The sequence below is a fragment of the Podarcis pityusensis genome (assembly GCF_964106645.2).
Source record: "Podarcis pityusensis genome assembly, chromosome: 2".
Taxonomy (NCBI): domain Eukaryota; kingdom Metazoa; phylum Chordata; class Lepidosauria; order Squamata; family Lacertidae; genus Podarcis; species Podarcis pityusensis.
Genome location: NC_138029.1, coordinates 110,481,679 through 110,502,218, shown reverse-complemented (window position 1 = coordinate 110,502,218; position 20,540 = coordinate 110,481,679). Strand labels below are relative to the sequence as shown.

The following is a 20,540-nucleotide window of genomic DNA, read 5'->3' as shown; positions in this document are numbered from 1 at the left end:
GTCAGCTGTCCATATTCCTCTGTCCATCCTGACCAGGTTTGCAGGTTCAACGTCTTGAGAAGCAAATAAGCCAAGGCAAGTTGTAGCTTCCTGGGAGGAAGGAAGAAGTCAAGGGAGTCTCAGAGCCCCTGCAGGGATTTTTTTGACCCTGTAGAATCCCCTATTGGGCACCCGCTTCCCAAGAGCCTCCACCCATTTTCAAACACCTTTGGCAATTCCTTCCATCTGCCTGTCCCTTCTCCCTTCCTAAGGCTGGCATGGTATGGGCAGTAGTGGCCTTGTGGCAGTTGCTTAAAGGGCCACAATAAATGTGATAATGTGTACCCCTGTAAATCCTTGAGTGTGCTTCTAATACAGAAGTTATGGTAGCCTGTGCTTTATGAAACTGATTATTTTGCAAGTTGCCGCCCCCCAATAGGGGCAGAAATACAGCTAATATGAGCATCACAAAGATACAGCTGAAAGCTGGAACATGAGTTGCTATATGATGCAAATGGCTGCATGTAACACAGGTTCCCAACATGCACACCAACACAACATAACAGAACGCGGTAGGCATCAGAACATATTCAGCAGAAATTGCCAGTGCTCGTTGCGCGTGTGTATTATAATAAAATGAGGTAATGATGAATATCCGGAACGTGCAACTGCAAAGGGACTTTTTTAAGGAGGCGGGGGATGCAATAAAAATTTAATTCTTTTTGCAACAACAAACATTAAAACAAGCAAAAACAGAAATAGGAGCATATGCAGAAGTTCTTGCGGAAAGGGGGCGCGGCCTTCAAAGGTCTCACAATCGACCCAAAACAACACAGAGGTCTACCTGTCAATTGCGGTCCAGCGCTTGGACATCTCTGATGTATATGATTGGTTGAAATAGAAATGCTTTGTTTGAAATTATATAAATACCAATGCCTGGACCACATATGTGGTGGAGTTGTGAGGAAATTAATAAATTTTGGATAGTAGTACACAAAGAACTAAAGAAGATGTTGAAAATATCAATAACAAAGAAACCAGAGACATATCTCCTTGAATTGACAGATGAAGAGATACCACGGGGAGGGGGAGAGAGAGAATTTTTCCGTAGGCAAGTACAGCTGCTAGAATAGTGATTGCTGCTAGGTGGAAGTCAAAAACTATACCCACAAAGGAGGAATGGATTTGTAAACTAAATGAATATTTAATTCTGGCAAAATTAACTGCGATAATAAGAAATCAGTCGAATCAAAAATTTAAAAAGGAGTGGAAATGTTTTGATGAATATATGGCAGAATATTGCTCAAAAAAAGATATGCTAATATGCCTAGATTAAAATGTGAAGTACTGGATGGAAGAATAATTAGTAAGGAAAGACAATAAGAATATGTAGATGATTTGATAATCTGACACATCAGGATCTGTACCAAGTAATATTTAATGACCGTGTCCTTCATGGATCACTGCCTTGTCATGGCAAAGGGGCTTGAATAACTCAGAGACACTATGAGCTATGCCATGCAGGGCCACCCAAGACAGACAAGTCAAAGTGGAGAGTTTTGACTAAACGTGATCCACCTGGAGCAGGAACCAGCAAGCCACGCCAGTATCCCTGCCGAGAAGACTCCATGGTCGTATAAAAGTTATGACACTGGAAGATGAACCCCTCAGGTAGGAAGGCATCCAACATGCTACTGAGGAAGAGCGGAGGACAAGTACAAGTATATCCAGAGCTGATGAAGCAGCTGGGCCAAAGCCGAAAGGTCGCTCAGTTGCGGATGTGCCTGGAAGTGAAAGGAAAGTCCAGTGCTGCAAAGAAAAATATTGCATAGGAACCTGGAATGTAAGATTCATGAACCATGGTAAGCTGGATGTGATCAAAAATGAGATGGCAAGAATAAGTATTGACATCCTGGGCATCAGTGAACTAAAATGGACCTGAATGGGTGAATTCAATTTGGATGATCATCATATCTACTACTGTGGACAAGATTCCCATAGAAGAAATGGAGTGGCCCTCATAGTCAACAAAAGAGTGGCAAAAGCTGTACTGGGTGCAATCTCAAAAATGATAGAATGATCTCTTTCAATATAATTTTTATTAACAAACCAATCAAATCACATTAATTCCAAATTACACAGCCAAATTTTTAAATTTTTGTTGGGGGCACCCATGCTTCGAGCTCAGAAAGGGATCCAAACATCTCTCTTGCTGCTGCTTTAATGATCATAGTTCTGTCCAAATGGTATTCACAGTTCTCAGTTCTATTCCATCTTCTCTTTATTATTTTCCTCATCTTCTTATTGTTGTCATATATTCCTTTCTTTGTGACCTCTGATAGTCTCCACAAGCGGGTTGAAAACAAACGCTGTTATATCCTGTGTGGATTTTCCATTCCTCCAAGAGCCATATTCAATACAGACAGACGCCATTTCCACACTTCCGTACAAAACATTCTTAAAGCCTGTCCATTAATTCTCGCAGACCTGTCAGTCTCTCCTCAATCTTCTTAGGGGGTTCTGCCAGGTCAAACTCACAGTTCGATGTAATAACAAGCCATGGTCTGTTCCCTTCGATCATAAATCCTGTATGCAGGCCTGCCCTAACAAATCTCTTTTTATAACTGCGCCACAAAGGCCTTTCATTCCTTTCCAATATTCCACAAGCCATGTCTTTGATTAGTAATTTATTTCCACACAGATCTTAATCATCCTGCTTGTAATCAGTAATTGCAACGATTCTTCTTGGGGGGAGGGTTGTTAGGTACTCACATGAGATAAAAAAAGAAAGGTTCCCCCCCCTTTCAGTCCCGTTCTGACATACCGACCCTTTGATGTATCTTCTTCTTGATATATTGTTGAATCCAGCCCATCACTCTACTTCACAGAGGTCACTTCAATTAGCAGTCTTAACTCCCGATCTTCACTCGAAATATGTGCATTTGCTTCTCTCTAATTGTTTATTTCGAGCTCCTGCAACCAGTTCGTGTGATCAGAGACAGCGTCCAGGAGAGCCGGCCCCCATGGGGGCTGTGCGCCTAATGATAGAATGATCTTGATACAAATGAAGGCAGACCTTTTAACATCACAGTAATCCAGGTTTATGCACCAACTACTAATGCTGAGGTACGCGGGTGGCGCTGTGGGTTAAATTACAGAGCCTAGGACTTGCCAATCAGAAGGTCGGCGGTTTGAATCCCTGTGATGGGGTGAGCTCCCGTTGTTCGGTCCCTGCTCCTGCCAAGCTAGCAGTTCGAAAGCACATCAAAGTTCAAGTAGAGAAATAGGTACCGCTTCAGCGGGGAGGTAAATGGTGTTTCCATGCGCTGCTCTGGTTCGCCAGAAGCGGCTTAGTTATGCTGGCCACACGACTGTCTGCAGACAAATGCCAGCTCCCTTGGCCAGTAAAGCAAGATGAGCGCCCCAACCCCAGAGTCAGCCATGACTGGACCTAATGGTCAGGGGTCCCTTTACCTTACCAATGCTCAACAAAATGAACTTGACCAATTCTATGAAGACAAATCCAAGGCAGACCTTTTAACATCACAGTAATCCAGGTTTATGCACCAACTACTGGTGCTGAAGAAACTGAAATTGACCAATTCTATGAAGACTTACAACACCTTCTAGAACTGACACCAAAGAAGGATGTTCTTCTCATCATAGGGGATTGGAATGCTAAAGTAGGGAGTCAAAGAGATAAAAGGAACAATTGGCAAGTTTGGCCTTGGAGTTCAAAACGAAGCAGTGCAAAGGCTAATAGAGTTCTCTCAAGAGAACAAGCTGATCATAACAAACACTCTTTTCCAAAAACACATGAGATGACTCTACACATGCACATCACCAGATGGGCAGCATCGAAATCAGATTAATTATATTCTTTGCAGCCAAAGATGGAGAAGTTCTATACAGCAAAAACAAGACCTGGAGCTGACTGTGGCTCAGAGCATCAGCTTCTTATAACAAAATTCAAGCTTAAACTGAAGAAAGTAGGGAAAGCCACTGGTCCAGTAAGATACAATCGAAATCAAATCCCTTATGAATACACAGTGGAAGAGAGGAAGAGATTTAAGGATTTAGATTTGGTAGACAGAGTGCCTGAAGAACTATGGATGGAGGCTTGGAACATCATACAGGAGGCAGCAATGAAAATCATCCCAATGAAAAGGAAATGCAAGAAAGCAAAGTGGTTGTCCAATGAGGCCTTACAAACCACAGGTGACAAAGGCAAGCAAAATGCCAGGGAAATAGTTAAAGATACAGAAAACTGACTGCAGACTTCCAACAAATAGCAAGGAGAGACAAGAGGGGCTTCTTAAACGAGCAGTGCCAAGAATAGAGGGAAACAATAGAATGGGGAAAAACCAGAGATCTATTCAAGAAAATTGGAGATATGAAAGGAACATTTTATGCAAAGATTACCATAATAAAGGACAAAAGTGGTAAGGACCTAACAGCAGCAGAAGACATCAAGAAGAGGTGGCAAGAATACACAGAGGAGTTATACCAGAAAGATATGGATGTCCCATACACCCCAGATAGTGTGACTGATAACCTTGAGCCAGACATCCTGGAGAGTGAAGTCAAATGGGCCTTAGAAATCACTGCTAATAACAAGGCCAGTGGAAGTGAGGACGTTCCAGCGGAACTATTTAAAAACTTAAAAGATGATACTGTTAAGGTGCTACACTCAATATGCCAGCAAGTTTGGAAAACTCAGCAGTGGCCAGAGGATTGGAGAAGATCAGTCTAGAACGCAATGCCAAAGAAGGGCAGTGCCAAAGAATGCTCCAACTACCGCACAATTGTACTCATTTCACACGCTAGCAAGGTTATCCTTAAAATTCTACAAGGCAGGCTTAAGCAGTATGTAGACCGAGAACACAGAAGCACAAGCTGGATTTTGGAGGGGCAGAGGAACCAGAGACCAAATTGCAATTATGCGCTGGATTAGGGAGAAAGCTAGAGAGTTCCAGAAAGACATCTACTTCTGCTTCATTGACTACGCAAAAGCCTTTGACTGCGTGGACCGCAGCAAACTATGGCAAATTCTTAAAGAAATGGGAGTGCCTGACCACCTCATCTGTCTCCTGAGAAATCTCTATGTGGGACAAGAAGCAACAGTTAGAACTGGATATGGAACAACTGATTGGCTCAAAATTGGGAAAGGAGTACGACAAGGCTGTATATTGTCTCCTTGCTTATTTAACTTATATGCAGAGGACGAGATGGTTGGACAGTGCTCTCAAAGCTACTAAAGTGAGTTTGACCAGACTGCAGGAGGCAGTGGAAAACAGGAGTGCCTGGCGTCACAAAGAGTCAGACCCGACTAAGTGACTAAACAACAACAATGATGTCCAATCAGCATTCCCTAATGTAGAAGCAATTCTGACAATGTTTCTTTGAATGATGATTGCAAATTGCCATTTGTAAATATCTGTTTCTCAGCTGAAGAGGATAAAAAATGAATTTGGAACAACAATGTCTCAAGATAAATTATGTTACTTCAGCCTCATGTACATAGAAAGTGACAAGCTAAGCAGTTTATCATTTGATGATATCCTCAGTGACTTTGCTTTGGCAAGGCAAGAAGGAAAGTATTGAAATTTAGATCATGTTTGTGTACTGTTTGTATACACAGTACACAATGAATCATGATAAAATTTTACAGTTGAATGGGTATTGGGTAGATGCAGTAATACAATTAGTCCTGTAAAATAATTTTTATGTACAGGTGTGTATAGTATTGGTATTATTTATAAATACAACATATTACTAGAAATACTGTGTTTTACACTCACTAAGTGTAACAGGGTACAAAGCTCTGCTATCCCAATGAAGAATGTGGACTATTATGGTAATATTGATACTGATATAAAAAATGCATTGTATTAACTACAATTGCATTGTACAGGTTATCACACTTAATTTCATATTAATAATGCTATTTATAATTATTAGTAGTTTGCATCATATATTTACACCTATTATTATAGCAAGTTTCTAGGACTAGATTAGGATTCTTTGTAAATTGTGTTTCTAAAGGAACTTTTGTTATTGCCAAATGCCAATGTGTTTGCATTATTAAGTTTGTTATGAATAACAAAATCATTTTAAGTTAGAGCTTAATAATTATTTCACTATTAATATACTTCGTAATTGTATTTCAGTTCAACAATTACTTTGAGAAAATACATACTCTGTTCTGTGCAAATGGTTTGAGATACCTATTAGGTCCATAAATTATCAGTTACAGATAGGTAGCCGTGTTGGTCTGCCATAGTCAAAACAAAAAAAATTCCTTCCAGTAGCACCTTAAAGACCAACTAAGTCAGTTCTTGGTATGAGCTTTCGTGTGCATGCACACTTCTTCAGATACACTGAAACAGAAGTTTCCAGACCCTTCTATATAGTGAGAAGGTGGGGAGGGGTATTACTCAGAAGGGTGGTGGGAATGGGTGATTGGCAGATAGCTGTGATGAGCCTGTTGACGACTCTTAACGACTGCAATAGGTCTTACAGGAAAAAGCAAGGGGTGAAAAGGTGAAAAATGGCTTTGTCATGTATAATGAGATAAGAATCCAAGGTCTTTGTTCAGACCAGGTTTCTCCATGGGAGATTGAAGTGCCAACAGTGTCCTTCAGCTCTCTATATTGGACAAACAGGCCAGACCTTACGCCAAAGAATAAACGGACATAAATCGGACATCAGGAATCACAGGACAGAGAAACCAGTAGGAGAACACTTCAATCTCCCAGGACATTCTATACAAGATCTCAAAGTAGCTGTTTTACTACAAAGGAATTTCAGAAATAGACTGGAAAGAGAAGCTGCTGAATTGCAACTTATCACCAAACTCCTTTTCCTTTGTTCTGCTGATCTATGACCAAGGGGAAGGAAGGCAATTCCTTGAAGCCTGAAAGATGCTGATCCACAAGACAAGGGCAGCGTATCATTTTGGCAGTGATGGGTGGAGTCAAAACTCAACAGATTCATCACACGCCTTGAGCATTCCAGATTCACACTGGATAATCTAGCAACAACTTGCAACTTCTTTTGTACATCAAGTATATGTGACCTTCATTACTTTAATACATATATATGTGTATAAAAATTTAAATACAAAAACAAAAACATCACATGGGTTCCATGTATTTAAAATTGATTTCTGCCTTTATGAGTTTCTTGACGTAAATTAAATAGTGAACATTGAGTGCAACGTTGCATTCATTTATATGGTTTTTCACCTGTGTAAATTTGCTTAGGAATATTAAGGTCTCCACTACGACTGAAGCTCTTTCCACATTCCATACATTTAAATGGTTTCTCCCCCGTGTGAGTTAGTTGGTGTGTTCTAAGTTTTCCACTTTGACTGGAGCTCTTTCCACATTCAATACATTGAAACGGTTTCTCCCCTGTGTGAGTTCGTTCAGGGGCGCCAACTTATAAAAAATATTGGGAGGGCGGGGGCCCATACCGACTTATAAAAAATATTGGGGGCGTCTAAGACCTCCAAACCGCTGCTGCTGGGGGAACGAAAGGGGCGAGCCCCGGGCTGCCCCGACCTTAAGTGAACCTGTGAGGGCCCGCCCTTTGCGGCAGCCGATTGGCTGCCGCCGTGGGCGGTGAATATTAATGAGCTAGGGGGAATCCCCGCTTCTCGCGGGGCTGACGCCAGCCCCGCGAGATTGTTGATGGGTCGAGAGCCCGCAACCCCACCCCCTCTCTAGATCGGGAGTGGCTTTGTTTTAACTCATTACTGAATGTATTTTAAAAGGTAACTATCGTCAAACAAGGAAAAGAAAAAATACCAACATAATTTTGTGATTTTACAAAGCATAATATAACTAATAATTTTCTTAAATTATTGGGGGGCAGAGCCCCCCAAATGAATTTTTGAGGGGGCTCAGGCCCCCTCAGGCCCCATGGAGTCGGCGCCTATGAGTTCGTTGGTGTATTCTAAGGTGACCACTACGACTGCAGCTCTTTCCACATTCGAGACATTTAAACCGTTTCTCTCCTGTGTGAGTTCGTTGATGTATTCTAAGGTCTCCGACAATGGCTGCACTTTGGAGCCCTGCTTGCTCATGCTATCTGTGTGTGCATGTGTGTCTTTGGACCTAGAAGACAACATACACTAGTGGTCAAAATTGTGGAAACCTTGGAGAAGGTGTTTTTCTGGGGTTTGATGGCTCATAATACCCCCCTTCTTGGGAGTAATACCATAAAATTATATATCAACGGAAATATATAGTGGTACTTCAGGTTACAGACGCTTCAGGTTACAGACTCCGCTAACCCAGAAATAGTACCTCGGGTTAAGAACTTTGCTTCAGAATGAGAACAGAAATTGTGCTCTGGCGGCACGGCGGCAGCAGGAGGCCCCATTAGCTAAAGTGGTGCTTCAGGTTAAGAACAGTTTCAGGTTAAGAACAGACCACTGTAATTTAAAGTACCACTGTAATTTAAAGTAGAATGTAATACAACAACTTTGAGGAAGGATTGCAACATAAATAAGCAGGACATTTGTCAGTGTGTTATGTGATTGCAATCAAGTTGGTTGGGGATTTTTTTGTTCTTTCAGTTAGTGAACTTGTAAAATGTAATAAAATAAAATAAATGTCACAAAGAGTTGACTTTGTGATTGCGGGCTTCCGGGCTGGAGTAAGACAGAGCCCTTAGGGGGATTTCAGGCCACCGAGGAGAGGTTTAGGGGCTAAAAAAAGCCTCCCGCACAAAACTCTGCAGAAGAGTGGGGCTGCAACGGGGTCCAGCTGAGCCCCAGGTCTCCCGTCAAACCGGCTCCCGCAATTGCATCAGGGAGGAGAAGACGGTCGAGGTGGGCTGTCGGCTCCAACGCACACCTGAATATCCGAAGCCTAAAAGCCGCCCTCTGAAGTGACAGATCTTCTGTTATAAGGTAAAAGAAAAAGAAGCTTTTGGAGAGGAATTTAAAAATTTGGACTTAAATTCAATTTGAACTTCAAAGTGAGAAGTATTAAAAATGGAAGCCGTACTTCTGCTATTCAGAGAACCCTGCAGAGACGTTTTGTGAATAAGATGGAATGAGATGAATGAGATGAAAGCCCCCAAAAATCTAAATTACAGCCTCTGAGTGAAAGCAAATGTATTTTTAACCCTAAAATTTCTGCTTTGCTGAAAGAACAGGATTTGTAAATAGTTGCCTCTCAGTTTTGACAAGCTCTGCAATTTGAATATCCAACAACTTGGAATTTTTTGAGACATCCACCAAAGTCTGGCAGGATTAGACCCTGTGTAGCTGGAGGGGTGATAAAAAAAGGAAAGTGGCCAACATATAGAGATTTGTTAATAGAAGAGAAAGGTTTGAAATTTAAAAGTTATGAAAACTTGAAAGGTACTTTACAAAGTTGGTTGCATCACAGACAAATTAATGAGCAATTTAAAGAAGATAATAAAAGGGGGTTCAGCTATACTATCTCAAACTTTCAAAAGGAAATTGTGGAGGGAAATACCAAATTATTGAAGAGAGCATATAACATTTTGCTATATGGAGAGACTTTAGATGAGAAAGTAAAATCAGCCCAAATAAAATGGGCTCAGGATGTTGGGCTTAATATACAGTTGGAGGAATGGGAAAGTTTATGAAAACAAATGTAAAGTTTACAGATTGTATATCATTAAGAGAAAATTACAGTGGTACCTTGGGTTAAGTACTTACCGTATTTCACCCTCTATAACACGCAGATTTTTTTTCTCCTAAAAAGGAAGGGGAAATGTCTGTGCATGTTATTGAGCGAATGTGTGGTCCCTGGAGCCAAATGGCGCAAGGGGAGGCAAAAAAAAAAAAATCAGGCAAACATCAAATCGCGCATCTCGGAGAAGGGAAACCTGCCTCAGGGTCTTACTGCCCACCCTCCTCTGTTTCCTTGCTGTTTTTGCTCAAACGGAACAAAGAGCAGGGAAAGCCCCTCCCCTCCAGGCAAGCAGAGGGGAAAGCAGAGTGTCCTCTCTGTGCTCTGGTGCTGCTGAAAACATGCAGGAGGGAGAGGGAGAGAGAGAGAGAGCGCAAGCTGGCTGGCTTGGGTGGGTAGGTGAGGGAAAACTTTTGCCTTCCTTTCCCCCCTCCCGTTATACCCCTCTCCTGCATTCTTAGCCAGCTGCTTCTCTGCACACCCCTCTCCTGCTCCTTGTCCCTTCTGTGTTTTTCCTTCCCTCCCCACTTAAAATGTGGTTAAAAAGCATGGATCCACATGGATCCTCAGGATCTTTGCATTGGGTCACCCCAAATTCACCATCAGATCACATAGCATGTCCATGGCTACAGCCTGTCCCCCAAAAATCATGCACCCACTGTTGCCTGGGGCTGCAATGGTGCAAAAACGTGGTTACAAAACATGGATCCACAGGGATTCTCAGGATTTTTGCATTGGGTCACCCCAAATTCACCATCAGATCACATGTCTGTGGCCACAGCATGAAGCACAAAAATGATACATCGACTGTTTCATTCAGAATGTTTTTTCCCTTGTTTTCCTCCTCTAAAAACGATGTGCGTGTTATGGTCAGGTGCGTCTTATAGAGCGAAAAATACGGTAATTCATTCCAGCGGTCCATTCTTAACCTGAAACTGTTCTTAACCTGACGCACCACTTCAGCTAATGGGGCCTCCTGCTGCTGCTGCGCCGCCGGAGCACAATTTCTGTTCTCATCCTGAAGCAAAGTTATTAACCTAAGGTACTATTTCTGGGTTAGCAGAGTCTGTATCCTGAAGCGTATGTAACCTGAGGTACCACTGTATTTGAAAATGATATATAGATGGTATATCACACTGGAAAAACTGGAAAAATGTATAAAACAGGATCCAAGATATGTTGGAGATGTAAAGAGAAAGGTGGTACTTTTTTCATGTATGGTGGGAATGCAAGAAGGTTAAAGAATACTGGGAAATGATATATAATGAACTGAAAAAAATGTTGAAGAAACCCTTTGTTTAAAAACCAGAATCTTTCCTGCTTCTAATTTTAGATCATGATACATGAGAGGGAAATTGGACATAGTTTATGTATGCGACAACAGCAACAAGAATTTTATTAGCACAAGTATGGAAAACAGAAAACGCCAACAAAGGAAGCATGGCAAACCAAGCTTATGGACTACGCGGAACTGGCTAAGCCGACAGAGAGAATACATGAGAGAGACAACATCGATTTAAAAAAAGAGTGGGAACCATTTATAAACTATAGAAAAAGACAGTATAAAGATATGGACTCTTTGGCAGGTTTTGACAACTATATAAGAAGCAAAATCAGCAGAGTATAGAATTTGTTTAATAAATCAATACGGAAATATGTGGGAAGCAAAAGAGGAGGGAGGGGAGAAATACAGATATAGAAATTGTTCAATTAAGATTTGTGGAAATCTGTTGTTATAATTTGAAAATTCAATAAAAATATTTTTTTAAAAAATGTGTTTTGCGATTGCTATCAAGTTGGTTGAGGTTTTTTTCATTTAGTGAGCTTGTAAAACGTAATAAAATTAAATAAATGGCACAAAGAGTTGACTGGTCACCTAGAAAGGGATGTAAAATAGTACTATTAAGTGAACAAGGCTACAGTTATGAAGATATTAGAAGAAAAATTGGCAGAAACTTAACCAAAGGGGGCATTTCTAAATTTTGGAAGAGGTATAAGGAGACGCAGTCACTACAAAATCAGACTGGGCTAAACCCATGTTAACTGGACAGGCCATAGATTGTTTAATGAGCCCAATGCCTGGGAGAAGAGGAATGCTTTTGCCTGGTGTCTAAAGAGAAGGAAGGAAGGACACTGAGGTTCACTTCCGAGGGTCTTCTGCCAGTTCCCTCCCTGCAAGAAGCGAGGTTACAGGGAACCAGGCAGAGGGCCTTCTCGGTGGTGGCGCCCTCCCTGTGGAAAGCCCTCCCTTCCAATTTCAAATAAACAACTATCTGACTTTTAGAAGACATCTGGAGGCAGCCCTGTACTGGGAAGGTTTTAACGTTTGATCTTTTATTATGGTTTATCTAAGTTGTAAGCCACACTGGAAACCCAGCCAGAGGGGCAGGTATTATTATTATTATTATTAACCTGCCCATCAATGCCCAAGCTTCTTCCCTTCCCCGCCTCCTTCCAGGCAAATCCCTTTGCACCAGATCCGGGCAGGAAGAAGCTTCTCTCTTTCCACAACGGGACCCCCCCCCCCCGCAACCTTCAAGGCCCCATTAAGAGAAACAGCTCCCTTTCCTCCCTTCTCTTTCCTCCCCGTCCAGGGGCTTCTCATCCTGGACCCCTTTGCCAAGCCCCTTCCCTCCTTCCCCGCCGCTGGCTTTGCACTCACCCAAAATCCTGACGCGGCAGCAGCTGCAGCGACCCTGGGCAGCAGGGCCAGGAATGGGAGCCCCCGCCTGGGAGGCAAGGAGGGACCCCGCTTAATTAGGACGAAGCAGACCCCTTCCCTCCCTCCTTTGCAAGCCCCGATTTTATCTCCGCTGATGAAGCCGGAAGTCAGGTGACTCTGGCGGGGAAGGAGAAGTTTCTCCCCCCCCCCCCCCACCAGCCTCTTTCCTTTCCTTTGATAACTGGGGGAAGGAAAACCTTGCAGGACCAGCCAATGGGGAGACGAGGGAGGGAAGCTGGGCTTCCAGTATAGGGAACATCAGCTACTGTGGAGCTCGCCCTCTTGCAAGAACGTATTGTAATCAATAAACTCTTCACTGCCTCACCCATTTGGTTCAGATTGTATTTCAAGGAGGGATCAAGGGTCTCATGACCCACTCTTACAATGTAGGAAGCAGCTTACAGCAAAAAAAGCCTAATGACTCTTCTGGGTAAATGAATAAATTATTTTAATAAATATCTAAATGGAGAGCATATTTTACATTCTCATGTTCATGCAAACATGGTTCCACTCCAACCTCACTTAGTCCCCACTTCCACCTCAGCAAAGTGTTCTTTATGCAGAAATCTTCTGAAAAGAAGTCTCTCTATTTACATTATAGGGAGGGACCACTCTCTGACTGGCTTATTGCACCTTCATAACACCCTGTGTCTTTTGCAGTGTCCTGTATTCTCCTCACAGATACACAGAAATAGGGAACAGTGACATGCAGCAGCAGCAGCAGCAGCAGCAGCAGCAAGACAGACACGCTGTCAAAGAATACCTCCCATTTGACCACTCCGGGTGGGGGGACGACGGCCATGTACTTTAGATGCCTGCCAAATGTACGCTACGGATGTGAAAGCAATATTCTTTACAGGAAATACTGAGGAAAAGTGGAAGGCAGTTTTAATTTGTAAGGAGAGAGGGGAAGTTCTTTGCTTTGCTTTCAGTCCTGACAAATAAAGCGATAAATTGGGGGGGGGGGGTACTACACTGCCAGTAGTACCTGTATGCCGCTATATACACAAGAACTCTGTAGCAATGAATCCACTAGCAAATGGGAGGGGGGTGATGGTGATAAACAAATCTAAACAGCATCTCGAGTGCTGAGATCCCATCAAAGGGAAGGGAAATGTGCACATGCCCTACAGCTGTGATAACATCTCTCTGAACGTCTTTATTTTTTCATACTATATCCATAGTTCCCTCAACCATTCCTTTACTCCAACTCCCATTAGCCCCTACTGGCGTGGCCAATGGCCAGGAATGACAGAAGTCATAGCCTAGCATAGTTCAGTGGGATGTGGGCAGGCCTTAGGTTTGCATGCTCTTGTGCAACTGTCAGTTTGGAAGCTTCCACTGTTTTTCAGACCAAGGGCCAGATTCCCTCCCGGATCACCTTCCAGGGGCCACATGCCAGGGCTGGGCAGGGTGAGAGAGGCAAAGGTGGGTCAAACAAGGAGCGCAACTTTTGCCTTTCTAGAGGAAGTTATATCTGATACACACACAACTATCTGCCTTCTACCAAAGAGGGAGGAGGCATTGTCAAGAGTTGAAAGGTACATCCCGGCTGGCTAAGGGGCGAAGCAGAGCCATGGATTCAGAGCAGTGAATTCAGAGGACCACAGACCACATGTGCAAATGGCCCCCCGGGTCTGAAGTTCTCCACCCTTGGCACATTAACATCATGTGCAAACCAGGTAAGTGTAAAGAGTGCCGTTTCGACCCAACCGTGGTGTATATTTTATACAGGAATCAGTTGCGGCAGCAGACATGCAGCCTCACACCTCTAGACCTGGCTTGGCATCAGAGATGAGGTTGGCAACCAAGATTTAGAAAGCTGAGGCATCTCTGTCCTTCAAGGGCACTATACCACTTTAAACAGTCATGGCTTCCCCCAAAGAATTCTGGGAGCTGTAGTTTGTTAAGGTTGCTTTAATTTGTGAAGTGCGCTGTGAGGTTTTTTTGCTTTTTGCAAATATACCTCCTCAGCACAGTGTCTTCCAAATACATTTCTGTTCCAAGCAAGCCATCAGAATTCATTGCCCATCCTCTTGCTTCTGTCGCGTTAATTCAAAGCATTCTTAATTCCAAGGCCTACCTGGGCTGAAGAAGACAAGGCCTTGAGAAAGGTTCTGGTCAAGATGGCCATCCAGCAGTGGACCACCTGCCTCTCAAACCCAAATATATCTCCATACTTTGGTTGCCTTTAAACTCGCCTCCGCCCATCAGAATTAATGTCAAAAAATATGATTTATATGAGCTTTGAATCAAATACCGTACATTTACAGGCAAAAGCGGGCTGTGGGGGGGGGCAGGGGTTCATTCTAGGATTATGTCTCCAGGCTCTACCTAGCAATGGTTGATCTTTGCCTTCATTTGTAACTCAATGCCTTGAACAACCACTAGCATTTATTTTTAAATACTGATAATGCTTTTATTGTAACTTTTTTTCTGTACCCCCTTGCTAACAAAGTATTTTTATTCACATGAAAAGCAAATCTTGGATTGAGAAGATAATGGTTTGTAAAGTAAAAAAAAAGGTGTGTGGTTTTTTTAAAGAAAAATTATGTTTGTATCTGTTCTGAAATTTGGTTTTAATGTAAAGTGTTTCAATATATTTGGGTTTGTTTATAAAGCAGAAGTGACCAGCTGCTCCCAGAAGCTAAAAATGAGTTCTGTATCAACAAAAGTTTTATCTAAAATTATTCATGATGACAAGTTGTAAGAAACATGAGATTTTAAACCCCTGAGCTTTTGAAATACAACTCCCATCAACCTTGGCCGTACGGGCTGAGGCTTATAAGAGTCGTTGCCCAACATGTGAGCAACCCCATGTTGGATATCCCTGCTCTATACTTTATTGTTATTTATTTCATTTCTATACTGCTTTATATTTTTAAGAAAAACCTCAAAGCGGTTTACAGCATATTAAATCAATAAAACATAAATAAAACAATTTGAAAAGAGTGAAATACAGTGGTGCCTTGGGTTAAGAACTTAATTGGTTCTGGAGGTCCATTCTTAACCTGAAACTGTTCTTAACTTGAGGTACCACTTTAGCTAATGGGGCCTTCCGCTGCCGCCGTGCAATTTCCGTTCTCATCCTGAGGTAAAGTTCTCAACCCGAGGTACTACCTCCAGGTTAGTGGAGTTTGTAACCTGAAGTGTTTGTCACCCGAGGTGTTTTTATCCCAACTTACTACTGTATAGAGTATACTGTCAAAGCAATATAACAGAAAATATTACCTTAAAAGATTTTAAAGTAAAACATTACAAAGGAGGTCAACTACAGAATACAAATTTAACATAGTAGGGCTGGGTGACTCTGGGTCCCGCCCCCTAGGCCAGGTGGGAAAGGCCTTGCAGGGAGTGGCCTTCACGCCTCTCAGCCGGGTGATGTTCCTCCGGCCTCATGAGGATCCTCTCTAATGGGACCCAAGTGTGTTTAGGCTTGCAATTAACTTAATCTTCCCTAGATCTGCTTTTAGCAGAAGCATGTGCCACTTCCTTTTTTTTTTTTAATAATATTTATTAAAAATTTTCAAATATAACAGAAAAAGAAAAACATCCAAATTTAAAACCTTATTTTCATTAGCATCTTTCCAGGACTTCCCCTCCCCTCCCCCTCTTGTATTCCAATTCTTTCAAATAAATTCAACAAATTCTTACCCCAAGTTTTAAACTTCTTATCATTGACCCAATTTAAAAATATTTTCCCATCCCCTAAAATCGACCTGTTCCCTTCCACGAGTTCCCCTCTTTAATACAGATTTGAATAAAAAAATAAAAAAAGGAATAAATTGTAATTTAACACGCTTTGGATTCCAAATTTCCCTCCCCCCTTTCCCGGTTGCGTTCCCAGTGTCCATCAATGTCTACTGTCGTTCTGGAGCTCCCACATCTAAGCCATAGTCCTTCACCAGTCCGCTTTCTCGTCTTTTAAATAGTCTTTGTCGTCTTTTGGTCATCTTTAATTTTGAATGTCCAATCTTGGAAGGAGTCTGTCTCAAAAAGGTCCATTTTTTCCATCCAGATCTTTATATTTAAGAGTAAAACCTCCAATTTTATTCCTTTAGATCTTTCAAATCTGGATGTCCCAAATGTTCCCACTTCCACCTTTGTCCAGTTCTTGTTATTCTTGTTGTTCTTGTTGATCTCTCTCCTCCTTTTTTCCCCCCCTGTTCTTCTGCACAAATGTTCTAATTCCAAAAGCTTCTAATTCCTCTACAGAGGCTTTGTTATTCAGGAACAAAACATTACGTCAAGTCCCTTCCATTCTTCAATAGATAAATCTATTGTCTCCTTTAGTGTATAGACCTCTGTAGACAAAATAGTGTTCCACTTCTGCAGTTTCCCAGGAGATAAAAAGTCCTATTCAAATTCCATAGCAACAATACTTGTAGTGTCCCACAGCTCCTCTAGAAGGATTATAGTAACTCAGTTTCCTTCCAGATCACACCCAACAGTCAAAGTAACTTGTTATTCCTTGTTTTAAACAATTTATATCCAATTTGTAACAAATGTAACCGGCAAAGTCCTCGTAACAAAGTTCTCTTTTTGTTCTTCCACTTTGACAGCTCCTTTGACAGCTGTCAAAACCTCTATTTCTCCTCTCCCGGCGCTCTCACAGATCGCTCCCGGGGTTTCCGGGGGGGGGGTTGCATTTTAATTCACATTCCACTTTTCTCCTCCAGCCCAATCTTATACTTTTCCATCGCGAAATTGATAACTTTATCCAAATAAGGTTGCGCTCGATCTTAGTTGTCAAATCCTTTGCTTTAACTCCTCTACAACAGGGGGGAGGCTGACTTCCTTTTTGCACCTCCCCCGCTCGCTCCAGATTTAAAAAAAAAAATTTCCCCCTTTTTAATCCGAGTTCCAATTACTCACGGATTATTCTTTTAAGTCCAAATTTTCAATGGAAGAAGTCAGCGCTCTCCGTCGAATGGCATGCGGCTTCGCTCGGCAGGGGAAGCGGAGGACTCATAGCACCACCACCCCCGTCACCCGCTCCGCAGCCTTTAAAAAGGCTCCTTCGCGGGTCGGGGGGGCAAACGGTGCCCGCCGAGTCACCATGCCCATGGGTTTCAGCGCCCATGGTTTTTGAGGGTCCCCGCCTCGCCGGCGCGGTAGAACCCAGCCCCTGCCGAGCAGGCTCCCTCCAGAGCTCGGAGGGAGTCCGCCATTCGGCGATGGCGCCAACCCAGAAGTGAAGCATGTGCCACTTCCACTGCCCATCTTTAAAGTCAGAGTAGCAATCTGGGGACACTTTTTTTAAAAAAAAGAGAAAAGAAGTTATTTTTAAAAAGCTATTTTTAAAGAAAAATTAAGAAGTAATCTCTTCTGTGGTCTCCTCTGTCGCGCAGCCTTCCTCTGGGCCCTGGCCTGCTTTCTTGGAGTGGAGTAGGCTCAGGTCGGACCTGGGTTCGGTCATGTGTCCTTGCCCTCCCAGTGCTCTCCTCCCTCTGCTCCTCAGCGGCAGCAGTGGCATGGCAAGGTCGGGGATCCCCTCTTTTTTATCCTTCCTCTTTCTCTTCCTTCTCCTTCTTCTCCCTGCCTTGTCTCCAGGGTTTTCCTGGCCCCGGAGCGCTGCTGGGCAGTTGGCCAGGTGCTCTCGCTCCTGGCTTGATTTGGGTGTCGGTGGTTTCCCCAGTTCCTCCTCAGCAGTGGAAGCGTCAGCGACAGTCTCAGCACCCTGGAGCCAGCCTGGTAGCGCAGTTGACTCTGGCTGGCTTCAGGAGCTGCTGCTGCCATGGCGCCCGCCATTTTGCCTTGCCAGAAGTCTCCATATGATGTGTCTTGTGCCGATGAAACAATCATGCAACATTCATTCCCTACTAATAAATGTACAACACTTAAAATATAAACCCGGGGACATTAAATGATATCCAGGGACATTCCAGGGGCGGATTTTGTCCGGGGACAGATTTGTAAATCCGGGGACTTTCTCCGGGAAATGGGGACGTCTGGTAACCATAGTTCAAGGTTGCAATTAACTTAATCTTCCCTACCCCAGATCTGCTTTTAGCAGAAGCATGTGCCACTTCCACTGCCTAGCTTCAAAGTCAGAGTAGCAACCACATGTATCCTATAAGCACGCTTGGCTCTTTCTGTTTGGCGTTGCTAAGGCTCTCCTCCCCCCGCCCCCTCTCATGAAACAACAGCCTCCTTTTAAGCACCCCGACAGGTATTTACATTCCCCCCACCATTGCTCTCATGGCACATGTGCGATACAGGCGCTTCACTCTAATGCCTCCTGAAGCATCTTACGCTCTGAGACAAAGGGGCGCTCTCCTGCTAAAAGCACACACGCTGATTACAGGCGTGTACTCAGGAGAAACAAGAACCAGCCTTGCGCAGAAAAAGAAGCATCCCTTGTAATTCTCTACCCTTATTCCCCCCCACCCCTGGCCTAGACCCAGGCCCACACTTTCTCCCCTAAACCAAAATCTAACTGCAATCTCCAGGGATGGTGCTGAGGAGAGCTGCACTGAGGCACAATGGTGGGAGACCAATCCCCCTGAATCTACAGCAGGACTGTATAGATTTGGAACAGTGGTTTGCAGAGGAACATAGTTCAGAAGGCAGAAGCCGGGAAATACTGGATGGGGAACAGCTTGAAGAAAAAACACTAGGGGAGAGAGAGGTAACTGATTCACTGTCTCTGTAAAGCATCCCTCCGCTTTCCCCAAGGTCAGAGAGAGCTGCAAAAGTGGCAGGACAGAAAGCACAGAGGGTGCGAGCCCAGGTTACAAGATGCAGAAGTGACATGGGTGACTAGGGATGTGAGGGGGTGGACTTATTCATTGGGAGTACCGCCATTTGTGTGAAGACGGGTTCTTTGTTCTCTTGCTGGAATCATTAAAGTTTCTAACAGGTAAGAAGAATCCTTTTCCTTTGTTCTGCTTATCTACGGCCAAGGGGGAAGGAAGCCAGTTCCCTGAAGCCTGACAGATGCTGATCCACAAGACAAGGGCAGCCCATCATTTTGGCAGTGAAGAGCGGAGGTCAAAACTCAACAGATTCATCAAACACCTTGAGCATTCCAGATTCACACTCTCCCCCTGTTTATCTAGCAACAACTTGCAACTTCTTTTGTACATATAGTATATGTGACCTTCATTACGTTAATACATATATATGTGTGTGTGTACAAATTTAAATACAAACACCAGAACATCACACGGGTTCCATGCATTTAAAATTGATTTCCGCCTTTATGAGTTTCTTGATGTGAAGTAAAGAGTGCACCTTGAGTGGAGCACGGCATACATTTATGGCTTTTCACCTGTGTGAATTCTCTCATGAATATTAAGGTCTCCACAAAGTCTGAAACTCTTTCCACACTCCATACATTTAAATGGTTTCTGCCCTGTATGAGTTTGTTGATGTTTTCTAAGTGTTCCACTTTCACTAAAGCTCTTTCCACATTCAATACATGTAAATGGTTTCTCCCCCGTGTGAGTTCGTTGATGTATTCTAAGTGTTCCACTGTCACTGAAGTTCTTTCCACATTCAATACATTCAAATGGTTTCTCCCCGGTGTTAGTTCGTTGATGTATTCTAAGGTTTCTATTTTCACTGAAGCTCTTTCCACATTCAATACATTTAAATGGTTTCTCGCCTGTGTGAGTTCGTTGATGTCTCCTAAGTGCTCCATTCTGACTGAAGCTCTTTCCACATTCAATGCATTTAAATGGCTTCTCCCCCGTGTGAGTTCGTTGATGTATTCTAAGGTTTCTACTTTCACTGAAGCTCTTTCCACATTCAATACATTTAAACTGTTTCTACCTCATTTGATTTCGTTGATGTATTCCAAGTGTTTGACTACAACTGTAGCTCTTTCCACACTCCATGTATTCAAATGGTTTCTCTCCTGTGTGAGTTTGTTGGTGTATCCTCATTCTTCCACAGTGACTAAAGCACATTCCACATTCCCTGCATTTAAATTGTTTCTTTGTTCTTCCCAATGAATTCACAGATGGCTCCATAGAATTCTGACCGTCCTCTTCCTCACCTATTTGGGAGTTGGGGGGGGGGGAGAGAATACTGTTAGACATTTAAGAAAGACAAGAAAGAAACTGAACACACGTCAATTCCCATGTGCACTTTCTCTTATTTTCACGTGCTCTCCATTCTCCACTGTCCTCTCTATGTTCCAAATTTTTAGGAATGCAGAT

At 43.0% G+C, this 20,540-nt stretch overlaps 2 protein-coding genes and 3 long non-coding RNA genes across 5 annotated transcripts in view; 3 read left to right on the top strand and 2 right to left on the bottom strand.

Annotated features, from left to right (window-relative positions):
* Positions 1-12,470, bottom strand: part of LOC308469920 (uncharacterized protein) — a 102,441-nt gene extending 89,971 nt beyond the window's left edge. The window contains exon 1 of the mRNA XM_080993026.1: positions 12,316-12,470. The gene's annotated coding sequence lies outside the window, so the exon portion shown is untranslated. The remainder of the gene's footprint in view (positions 1-12,315) is intronic.
* Positions 1-20,540, bottom strand: part of LOC308471788 (uncharacterized protein) — a gene marked incomplete at its 3' end in the record, with an annotated part of 143,068 nt that overhangs the window by 35,703 nt on the left and 86,825 nt on the right. The window lies entirely within an intron of this gene.
* LOC308470228 overlaps positions 1-20,540 on the top strand; it is a 111,437-nt gene that overhangs the window by 38,348 nt on the left and 52,549 nt on the right. The gene's annotated exons all lie outside the window — the stretch shown is intronic.
* LOC308470252 lies at positions 1,773-6,358 on the top strand. Its single transcript, XR_013982305.1, has 2 exons — positions 1,773-4,948; positions 5,436-6,358. It is a non-coding gene; the product is annotated as an uncharacterized lncRNA (long non-coding RNA).
* LOC308470287 lies at positions 9,683-10,300 on the top strand. Its single transcript, XR_013982341.1, has 2 exons — positions 9,683-9,972; positions 10,004-10,300. It is a non-coding gene; the product is annotated as an uncharacterized lncRNA (long non-coding RNA).